The following is an 11892-nucleotide window of genomic DNA, read 5'->3' on the forward strand; positions in this document are numbered from 1 at the left end:
AAAAACCTAAAAAAAGATAAATTTTTAAAATACACGTGATTCACCCCCCTCTCATATGCATCAATCCTATAAGTTGTATCAAAGTCAGGTTCGCTCTAAATTGATGCAACCACCAATTGAGCAGGGGTTTGTTTTCTTTTACTTCGCTATTCGATTTTAAGTTTTTCAAATCTATCTGAATTGGTACAATTACCTTTTTCAGATAAGTTTTTCATTGTGAATTCTTCAGATTACTCAAAATTGGTATAGCAATTCATGAAATACATAATAAAATTTCTTATGAAATTTATTATAATAAAAAACCTAACATCAATTATTTTAAGGTATTTGGATGTAATATCTATATTTTAAATACAAGAGAACACTTAGAAAAATTTATATAAAAAATTAAATCTTTGTAGGGTACTCACTAAAAATAGAGACTATAGAGTATACAATAAAAGTATCCTAAGAATTGAGGAAACAACAAATGTAAAATTCAATGAAAACTATAATCTTAAAGAACCTGATTAAAGTCAAACCTAATTTGAACCAATAGACTTTGTCAGCTCTAGCTCTAATTAAGAGGGAGACAGTGAAACCCTAAATCAAATAGAAGAATAAGAAAATAAACTAACTCACCCAGAAGAAAATCAATAAACACAAACTGAGTCTAGAATAATAAGAGCTAGTTTAGACCACACAGTTTAACAAATTGTTAGGATCGATGGACGCGGCTAGAGAGGGGGGGGTGTGAATAGCCGACCTCAAATTCTTTCGTTTCTTCTTACGATTAGGGTTAGTGCAGCGGAAATAACAAATAGAAACGAAAAAGGAGAAGCAAACCTCAACACGATGATGTAACGAGGTTCGGAGATGATACTCCTACTCCTCGGCGTGTCCGTAAGGTGGACGAAGCCTATCAATCCGTCGGTGGATGAGTCCCCGGAAAACCGGCTAATATAAACTCCTTATGGGTGGAGAAACCTCGCCACAAAAACTTACAACAGCAAGGAGTACAAGTACAGAAAGAAGCAAAATACAATACAACTGTAAAACCTTCGCTTACTTGCCTTCTCTTCGACTGGATGAAGCAGCATCTTCTCGGATCCAACCACAACAGCAACAGCAACTGATCAGTTGGTCCCAGCCGAGTGGAAGCTCACAAAAAGCTTCAGGAACGAAGAGCTCAGCAAAGCTCGCAGAAGAACTTGCAGCAGCAAGAAGAAGAAGCAGGAACAAGAAGAAGCAGAAGCTTCGGAGAAGCAGAAGTAGAAGAGAGAAGCTCTACTGTAGAAGCCCTCAACCCTTTTATAGCCTGCATCCACCTGCGAGAAGAACAGAGGCCAAAGACAGCAGAAGAATCTAGCCGTTGTCTCTCAACGGCTAGGGCCAGACCGATCTGACGGCTGGTCTGATCGATCGTGGGGACCGATCAGGCTCTATGCTGATCGGTCCCCGGACCGATCATTATGCTCTCAGTGTGCCACTGAGTGTAGACTGATCGGTCCGGGGACCGATCAGCTTCTGATCGGTCCCCAGGCCGTCGAAGCTCCTGAGAGGCACATCGATAGCTTTCGATCGGTCTCAGACGATCCAGGTCTTGGTTTTTGCCCAAACCAAGTCCATACCAATATCCGGTCAACCTTGACCTCTTGGTACATCATGCTTAGCATCCGGTCACTCCCTTGACCTGCTAAGACTCCCCACCAAGTGTCCGGTCAATCCCTTTGACCCACTTGGACTTTTCTCTTCGTGTCAAGTATCCGGTCACTCCCTTGACCTACTTGACCTTCTCAACACCAGATGTCCGATCACCCTTGATCTATCTGGATTTTCCCTTGGCCGGCTTCACTCACCAGGACTTTCCAACTGTCTGGCTTCACTCACCAGGACTTTCCCACTGCTTGGCTTCACTCACCAGGACTTTCACCTAGCTTCACTCACTAGGGTTTTCACAACTGCCTGGCTTCACTCACCAGGACTTTCCCACTGCCTGGTTTCACTCACCAGGACTTTCCTACTGCCTGGCTTCACTCACCAGGACTTATTCGTCTGCCTGGCTTCACTCACCAGGACTTTCCACATCCGGTCCAGAGAACGAGCTACCGAGCCCTCTCTGACCACAGTTCGGAGAACGAGCTACCGAGCCCTCTTCGACTTCCATCCGGTCCAGAGAACGAGCTCCCGAGCCCTCTCTGACCACAGTCCGGAGAACGAGCTACCGAGCCCTCTCCGACTTCCCATGTGCCAAGCTTCCATACTTGGACTTCTCCGTGCCAAGTCTCCATACTTGGACTTTTCCCGTGCCAAGCTCCCTGCTTGGACTTTTCACCATGCCAAACTCCCTGCTTGGACTTTTCCCGTGCCAAGCTCCCTGCTTGGACTTTTCCGAGTCAGGTCAACTCACCTCGGGTCAACCAGGTCAACCTTGACCACGGGTTGCACCCACAATCTCCCAAGCTTGTATCCTTGTCAAACATCAAGATACAACTTTTCTGTTCACGTCAAACATTGTCAAACATAACTCGTCAAACATCAAAACACAACTCGAGTCAAGTCAACTCGAGTCTGGTCAACCAGGTCAACCTTGACCTAAGGTTGCACCAACAATCTCCCCCTTTTTAATGTTTGACAAAACTCATAATCAAGTTAGGTTAACCCGATAACCAAACTTAGGTTTTCCAATGTTCTTCCCTGAACATTCTCTAGACATTCTCCATTCTCCTTTCTACTCTCCCCCTTTTTGACACACATCAAAAAGAGTGAATCAAGGTCAAGAGTTTCTTCCTAATGAAAGTACCATACCTTTCATTGAAACTCTTAATTTCCCCCTTGATACTAAGGTCCAACAATTAACTTAGTGATAATCCCATATCACTCAAGTCTTTAGGAGTAAAAACTCCCCCTAAAAGTCAACTCCCCTTGACTAATAGGTAAAATTCCCCTTAAAGGTCAACTCCCCCTTGACCATTGCACCAACAATGTCTTGGAGAGTTTCAAACCTTCAAAATACCAACTCCCGAGCTGAAATTTCAGACAACCAGTCGAATTTCAGCAATTTGGCACGCCCTGATCGGTCACCAGACCGATCAGGCTCCCTCTGGATCGGTCCAGTGACCGATCCACACAGACCTGGACCGATCAGGGAACCTCCTGATCGGTCCACGACCTCTGATTTCTGATTTCTGAATTTTTCTTCTCCCGAAATTCAGAAACCTCTAGAAAATCACAGAAAATTTCAAAAATTATAAAATTTTGAGGATACATTCCTCATAACATATACTATCATGGAAAAATAGTTTTCTATGAAAATAACTTCCATTTTTCAATCTTGATACAAAGTTCACAAGTCTTTGAAATAGCTCAAAGTTAACTCATCTTTGTATCACCTTGTTCAATGATGAATGCTATCACTAGAAAAGCTTCATCAAGGTTTTTCAAATCAATTTTGAAATGATTTTAAACCCTTCAATTTAGGATCATAATCTTAGGGCTAAATGTACATGACTTGTACAAAGACTTTCCCTATGATCCCCAATTAGAATTAGGCTCATCTAGGTACAAGAACTATGCACCTTGATCCTAACTCACAATCCTAATATCTCACACACATCTAAGGTGTATCAAACACATCCAAGTCAATTTTGATGTGAGATATGAGTTTAGGTTATCTTAGGCTAAGGTCTCATGCATTTTCTAAACATCAATTTGATCTCCATATCAAATTGTGTTTTTAACCTTAAATCAATTTCATTAATTATAAATGCAAGAAATGATGACATGGCATAAAATGATATCATACATAATAACATGTGCCAATGTCATGATGTCATGGCATAAAGTATGAAACTTAAATAAAGCATGACATATAAATAACCTAAGCATTATCATGGCATTTCAAATGATCATAGATTAAATATGATGTCATGACATGACATATGGCAAACAATATATGGCAAATAACATGTCAAGGTATAGAAAATACCTAATTCTAGCCTTAGTTGCCATTTTTGATAATTTTGATCATTTTGCCATAAATTCTATATTCCTAAGTGTAATAGACCTAAAATCATATCCTCAAGACTTTTAGATCACTATGTGCCAACTAGATTGACTCTAGAAAATTCCTCAAATGTGGTTGGCACATCCTAATTATCTTAGGAATAATTTTCACTTTCATTTTCAAGGCTTGATTAGACCTTGAAAATTCCTAAAGTGCCACCTTTTGCCATGATTAGGTTAACTACCTATTCAAGTAAGGTTGGCACACCCTAAACCATCTAGCGTGATGGAATCACGCTCCTAGGAACCCAATACCTATTTGAGCTCATTGGGTTCACTAAATATTCACTAGGGATGACTTCCCTAGCAACCCTCCTAATGACCCTCCTAGGCTTTAAAGCCTTGGTCATTTGGGACTCATCAAGATCAACTCTAGGGGTGACTCCCCTTGTGACCTTGGTGATGGTCTTCCTAACCCTAGATTTTGTTCCATAATCGAATGGAACATTGTGATAAGTGGGCTTGACCACTTGGGACTTAGGTTTGTGACCCAAACCTTTCATGTCCTTGGACTTGGATTTTTGACCCTTAGACCCTAGAGTTGACTTCTCTAAATTTTTAAGGGCCTTTTCTAAATTGTCAAGTCTTGACCTCAAGACTTGATTTTCCTTTTCTAATACCTCAAGTTTTAATTTTTCATTTATCTTTGAGGTATTCCTAGGCATATGTCTAGTTGTTTTGGGATTTCTACCTAGGTTCTCCTTAGCCTTAGATGAGTTAATTCTAGGGTTAGCATTTCTAGAATTGTCCTTACCTAGGCTAACATGTTTGGCATCTAAGCACATGTATTGATTTCTATTGTTATCATGCTTATTATTATTGACAATAGCAATAAGGCTACTAGCATGCATCCTACTAGAATTGCAAGAATGTGCCTTAGAGATTACCTTAGGGTTTGCCTTAGCTCCCCCTATCGATGTGCTCATCTTCTTGTCCTTGTGAGGTTGCCTCCCCCTCGGACATTGGCTCCGATAATGTCCCCTTCGCTTGCATTGGAAGCACACCACGTGCTCCTTGCTCTTGCGTATCGGGACTCCGGCTTCCTTGATCTTTGGCGCCGGTGGAGTCTTCCTAACCCTCTTTGGACATTTACTCTTGTAATGTCCAAATTCCCTACACTCAAAGCATAATATATGCAATTTACTAGAACTTAAATTGCTTGAGTTACCTAGGGTTGAGGTGGGATGTAAGCTCTCTCTTTCATCCCTTCCGGAGGTAGAAGCTTCTTCTCCTTGCTCCGAACTTGAAGAGGAACTCTCCTCCTCTTCTTCTTTAGATGTTGAGTAGCCCTCAACTTCTAAATCCATGCCTCCATGATGTGAGCTACTCGGCTCACTTGACTCCTCTTCATGGCTTGAATTGGAGCTCTCCTCATGGAACTTAGCCAAGTTGTTCCATAACTCCTTGGCATTGTTGTATCTATCTATCCTATACAAAATATCATTAGGTAAAGAAAATTCCAAAACTTTCGTTACCTCATCGTTGATTGTGAATTGGTGGATTTGTTCCTTCGTCCACTTCTTCTTCTTTAGAGGTTTTCCTTCTTCATCCTCCGGAGGAGTGAAACCTACTTGCACACACCTCCAATTCTCAAGATTAGTCATAAGAAAATATTTCATTCTTACCTTCCAATACGCGAAGTCGTCGCGATCGTAGAATGGTGGAATCGTGATGTCCTCTCCAAATCGTTCCATTCTCTAGCTCGTGCTCCCCCGGGTGTCAATCCAACGAAGAGCGACCTGGCTCTGATACCACTTGTTAGGATCGATGGACGCGGCTAGAGAGGGGGGGGGTGTGAATAGCCGACCTCAAATTCTTTCGTTTCTTCTTACGATTAGGGTTAGTGCAGCGGAAATAACAAATAGAAACGAAAAAGGAGAAGCAAACCTCAACACGAAGATGTAACGAGGTTCGGAGATGATACTCCTACTCCTCGGCGTGTCCGTAAGGTGGACGAAGCCTATCAATCCGTCGGTGGATGAGTCCCCGGAAAACCGACTAATATAAACTCCTTATGGGTGGAGAAACCTCGCCACAAAAACTTACAACAGCAAGAAGGAGTACAAGTACAGCAAGAAGCAAAATACAATACAACTGTAAAACCTTCGCTTACTTGCCTTCTCTTCGACTGGATGAAGCAGCATCTTCTCGGATCCAACCACAACAGCAACAGCAACTGATCAGTTGGTCCCAGCCGAGTGGAAGCTCACAAAAAGCTTCAGGAACGAAGAGCTCAGCAAAGCTCGCAGAAGAACTTGCAGCAGCAAGAAGAAGAGGCAGGAACAAGAAGAAGCAGAAGCTTCGGAGAAGCAGAAGAAGATAACTGTAGCAGCCCTCGATCTCCTTTTATAACCTCTGATATCCTGAGCCAACCTGCGAACCTGCAAGCAAAAAGGCCAGAACACAGAAGCCCGAAATAACCTAGCCGTTGAGTCACAACGGCTAGTCCTGGACCGATCAGGCTCCACCCTGATCGGTCCAGGGTTCTTCTGATCGGTCATGGAGACCGATCAGGCTCTATGCTGATCGGTCCCCAGACCGATCAGTAAGCTCACAGAGGCACACTGATCGCTTTCTGATCGGTCTCCAGACCGATCCAGGTCTTGGTTTTTGCCCAAACCAAGTCCAAACCAATATCCGGTCAACCTTGACCTCTTGGTACATCATGCTTAGCATCCGGTCACTCCCTTGACCTGCTAAGACTCCCCACCAAGTGTCCGGTCAATCCCTTTGACCCACTTGGACTTTTCTCTTCGTGTCAAGTATCCGGTCACTCCCTTGACCTACTTGACCTTCTCAACACCAGATGTCCGATCACCCTTGATCCATCTGGATTTTCCCTTGCCCGGCTTCACTCACCAGGACTTTCACCTAGCTTCACTCACTAGGGTTTTCACCTGGCTTCACTTACCAGGATTTCCAATATGCCCGGCTTCACTCACCAGGACTTTCCAACTTCCTGGCTTCACTCACTAGGACTTTCCCACTGCCTGGCTTCACTCACCAGGACTTTCCCACTGCTTGGCTTCACTCACCAGGACTTTCACCTAGCTTCACTCACTAGGGTTTTCACAACTGCCTGGCTTCACTCACCAGGACTTTCCACATCCGGTCCAGAGAACGAGCTACCGAGCCCTCTCTGACCACAGTTCGGAGAACGAGCTACCGAGCCCTCTCCGACTTCCATCCGGTCCAGAGAACGAGCTCCCGGGCCCTCTCTGACCACAGTCCGGAGAACGAGCTACCGAGCCCTCTCCGACTTCCCATGTGCCAAGCTTCCATACTTGGACTTCTCCGTGTCAAGTCTCCATACTTGGACTTTTCCCGTCCCAAGCTCCCTGTTTGGACTTTTCACCATGCCAAACTCCCTGCTTGGACTTTTCCCATGCCAAGCTCCCTGCTTGGACTTTTCCAGTGCCAAGCTCCCTGCTTGGACTTTTCCGAGTCAGGTCAACTCACCTCGGGTCAACCAGGTCAACCTTGACCACGGGTTGCACCCACAATCTCCCAAGCTTGTATCCTTGTCAAACATCAAGATACAACTTTTCTGTTCACGTCAAACATTGTCAAACATAACTCGTCAAACATCAAAACACAACTCGAGTCAAGTCAACTCGAGTCTGGTCAACCAGGTCAACCTTGACCTAAGGTTGCACCAACACAAATAATAGGTGCCCTAGATCTGAGGGTTCAAACTAGATCATCATTTAGAAACTAAGTTAAATAGCCTTAATTTCTAAGATCGAACCCAAAATAGTAAAAGAATCCTTACTTAACTCAAACTAGGTTATAGCCATGCAAGAAGAACTAGACAAAATCGAAAGAAATTAAGTCTAGAATTTAGTACCATTGTCCAAACATAAAAAAATTCATAGAAATAAAATAGATTTTTAGAAACAAACTTAATGAAAAAGGAAAAATTGTTAGAAACAAAGTTAGCTTAGTAGATAAAGGGTTTAGTTATGTAGACTTGAGTCTATCAGGATGCTACTAAACTATACAACCCATAAATGATTTAAACTTCACTAAATAGTTGTAAAATCAACTTTTCTAAATGGGTTAATTAAGGAAGAAATTTATATAGGTCAACCACATAGGTTTGAAGACTTAACCATCCTAACTATGTATTTAATTTTTTTTTAAAAAAAATCCTTATATGGTCTAAAACAGGCACCTAGAGCATGGTATAAAAGATTATCCACTTACCTAATATCTAAAGGATTTAATCAAGGACAAGTTGACTCGACCCTTTTTGTAAAGACCCTTGAGTTTGATATTTTTGTAGCTAAAGTCTACGTAGATGATATAATCTTTGGTTTAACTAACTCAAAAGTTTTTCAAGAATTTACAACCTTAATGGAACACAAATTTGAAATGAGTCTTGTAGATAAACTAATATTTTTCTTAGGTCTACAAATTAAACAAACCAATGAAAGAAATTATGTATATCAACAAAAATATATAAAAGAATTATTTGAAAAATTTATAATAGAAAATGCTAAAGAAATAAAAGCTCCAATGACAACTAACATAACATTGGATAGTGATCCAAATGGAAAATCAGTAAAGTTAAAATATTATAGAAGTATCATAGGTAGTTTGTTATACTTAACTACAAGTCGATCTGATATTTTATTTGCAGTTAGTATGTGTGCTAGATACCAAACCTGTGATAAGGAATCTCAACTAATGTAAAAAGGATCTTTATATATCTAAAAGGTACACATAATGTAGGAATGTGGTACCATAGAATAACTAATTTTGAACTTATAAGTTACTCTAACTCAAATTATACCAATTGTAAATTAGATCGAAAAAGTACAAGTGGTGGATGTCAACTCCTTCGACCATCACTTGTTAGCTGGTTTACTAGAAAACATTATATTCCTTTATTTACTACTGAAGCAGAATATATAGCATTGAGTGAGTGTGTAAAACAATTATTATAGATGATGCACATTTTAAAAGACTTTAACTTAAAATTTAAACATGTAAAAATATTTATTGATAATATTAGCTCAATTAACTTAACTAAAAATATAATGCATCATTTATGAAAAAACATATTGAAATCAAATATCATTTTGTAAGAGACCATGTAGCCAGAGGAGACATTGAACTCAACTATATTAAGTCCAAGTCAAATCTGGCTGACATCTTTACTAAACCATTCTAGAATCCGAATTTAGTAATATAAGGCGACAATTAGGAATGTGCATAATAGACTAGGACATAAAAGTCAAATAGCTTTCAAATAAATTTCAAATTATAGGATACTTCTTTAATTATATTTTCTAAAAATCCAATCTTTTTTCTAGTGTTTAAAAAACTCATTATAGATTTAGTCTAGGTATTCCCCTTAGTCAGCATGTACCTATAGCTTTTAGATAGCCAATATCTCACAAGCACATTAGGTTTACCTTACTTGTGCATTAAAAAATATAGAATGATGTGAGATGCATAGGATCTTGCTTGGACTTCAGATGCTTATATCTATACATCAATATAAGTCTAGGCAAAAAATACCACAACACATTGATCAAGTTAAGCAATCCTTCTTAATAAATAATTAACTGGATCATTTTTACTTAACTTGACTAACCTGGTAAACGCTACTATATTTTGATAGTTAGCTAGTAACTAAAAGTTAGACATTTAAGGACAAATTTTTTAGATAATTATCTTTAAAAGTAATATCAAGCTAAGGGGAAGGAAATGTTTTGAAAAATTGAAAACCTTTTTGAAAGATATTTTGAAAAATCTTTTAAAAGATACTTTTAAATTAAAAAAAATACTTGCAATTTTATTTTTTGAAAACTACTTGTAAATTTTTTTATTTTTGAAAAATATTTGTAAATTTTTTATGTTTGAAAAATGTGTTGAAAAATACTAAATTTTTTTATCCTTTAAAAATATTTTGAGAATTACTCTAAAAATTATTTTGAAAATTCTTGTAAAAATATTTTAAAAATTACTATAAAAATAATTTGAAAAATTCTTTTAACATTATTCTAAAAATTACTTTTAAAATGTTTTGAAAAACACTTTTGACCATTACTTTGAAAAATTGAAACATGTTTGACAAATGTCTTGAAAAATATGTTATAAAATTCCTTTCAATACTTAGAAAAACTTCTTGACAAATTCTTTGAAAAATCCTTTAAAATCTTTTTTGAAAACTATTTGCTTAAGAATTTTTCTTTGAAAATTTTCTTAAAACTTTGAAAAAACATTTGCAACTCTCCTTGAAAACCATTGTGTATTTGTTAGCTTATTTGATTTTGTTTTTTTTACTTGCTTACTTTTTGGATATTATGTTTATCTGATACTTTTACCGAGTGTGCAGAAATTGACAGGTCAAGAGGACCAGACACCAGGCTGAAGTCCGAATGCGTGATTCTAGCAAGAAATCCAACTGGGTTTGTAAGGACCAGACAATAGGCTGAAGTCCAGTCGGGATGTTCGATTCTAGAAGATTGGTTGAACTCTAGATGTACGATTTGCAAGAAAACCTGGTAGGTCAAGAGATAAGTCAAGTGATTGCAAATGGTAAGTAAAGGTGAGTCACTAGAGGAGAGTGATTTAGTGAAGACGAGTCTCGGTGGGACTATAGGCGCGATCCATCTTAGAGCCATTTTGAATGTCTAAGATGAGATCTTGACAAGATTCTGGTTTTAGGAATACATGATCTAATTAATAATAATTTTTTAATTGTGCTAACTTTTTTTTTACAGGTTGTTTTTTGTTATTTGGACTAACAGATTTTGTAGGAATGAAGTGCAAAAGTTAAGTCTCAAATGAACAATGCTCGAGGCACCTCGGAGCTGACTCGAGGTACCTCGAAGCAGAGCTTAGAGGTGCCCTAGACCCAACTAAGGTGCCCGCCCATAGATAAACTTCGAGGATAGAGTTTGTTGAGTAAAGGTGACCTGGAGTGCATTGGAGTGCCTCGGAGGAGCATTGGAGGCGCCTTCAGGGATAGAAACCACATGCATCGGAGCTGATAAGGGGCCGAAGACTATGTGATTAGATTCCCATTAGAGGCACTTTAAATGACCTTGGAGGTGCCTTTAGCATCCTTTAAATGATTTTTTCAACCAGCACTTCAAACATAACTTTCATACAAGCTCCAACAATCAATCTGTTGCTTCATTCACCAACTGTTGTGACTTTACTATATCTGATCACTACTAGCAGACTAGCACCAACACATGAGCTCGATTAAATTCAATCCTTTTAAGTGTTGGCAACGAATTCTTTTATTGTGCATTTTCTTTTATATCCTGCAAAAGAGGAGTGTAGGATTGTTACACTTTTCTTCTTCATTTGTACTCAGATTAATCTTCTAATGTTTCAGAAAGAGAATTTAGTGTCTCTTAGCATATAACCGATCAGCCCTAACACCAGTCGGACCTTTGGGGCTTAGCTCCCCACTTCTCATATGCAAGTCTCCAAACATACAGCTGGTCAACCCCAACATCAGTCAGACCTTTGGGGCTTATCTCCCCACTTCATGAGCTCAACTCCTGTTGGTTAATCCTAGGAAAACGTATCGGTTCCACTGTACAAAAAATTTTTGTACAAGTGTCGAACCTTTCCTTAAATAACCTATTGTGTTCTTTAGAAGTTAAATTAGGAATCGCAGATGGAACTTAACATCATTGATTCCAAATTTAACTTATCTGTTCTTAATGGTTTAGATTTGAATCGAAAGCGGAACTTAACACTATTGATTCAAATCCACCTATGTTATTAATTTCATTAAATATTAATTTCTAAAATTGGCTTCCAGGACTGCATGGCGAGGCACATGACCTTCTTGGATATGGGAGCAACCACCACCGCCTA

The sequence above is a fragment of the Zingiber officinale genome, chromosome 4B, assembly GCF_018446385.1.
Source record: "Zingiber officinale cultivar Zhangliang chromosome 4B, Zo_v1.1, whole genome shotgun sequence".
Lineage (NCBI taxonomy): Eukaryota > Viridiplantae > Streptophyta > Magnoliopsida > Zingiberales > Zingiberaceae > Zingiber > Zingiber officinale.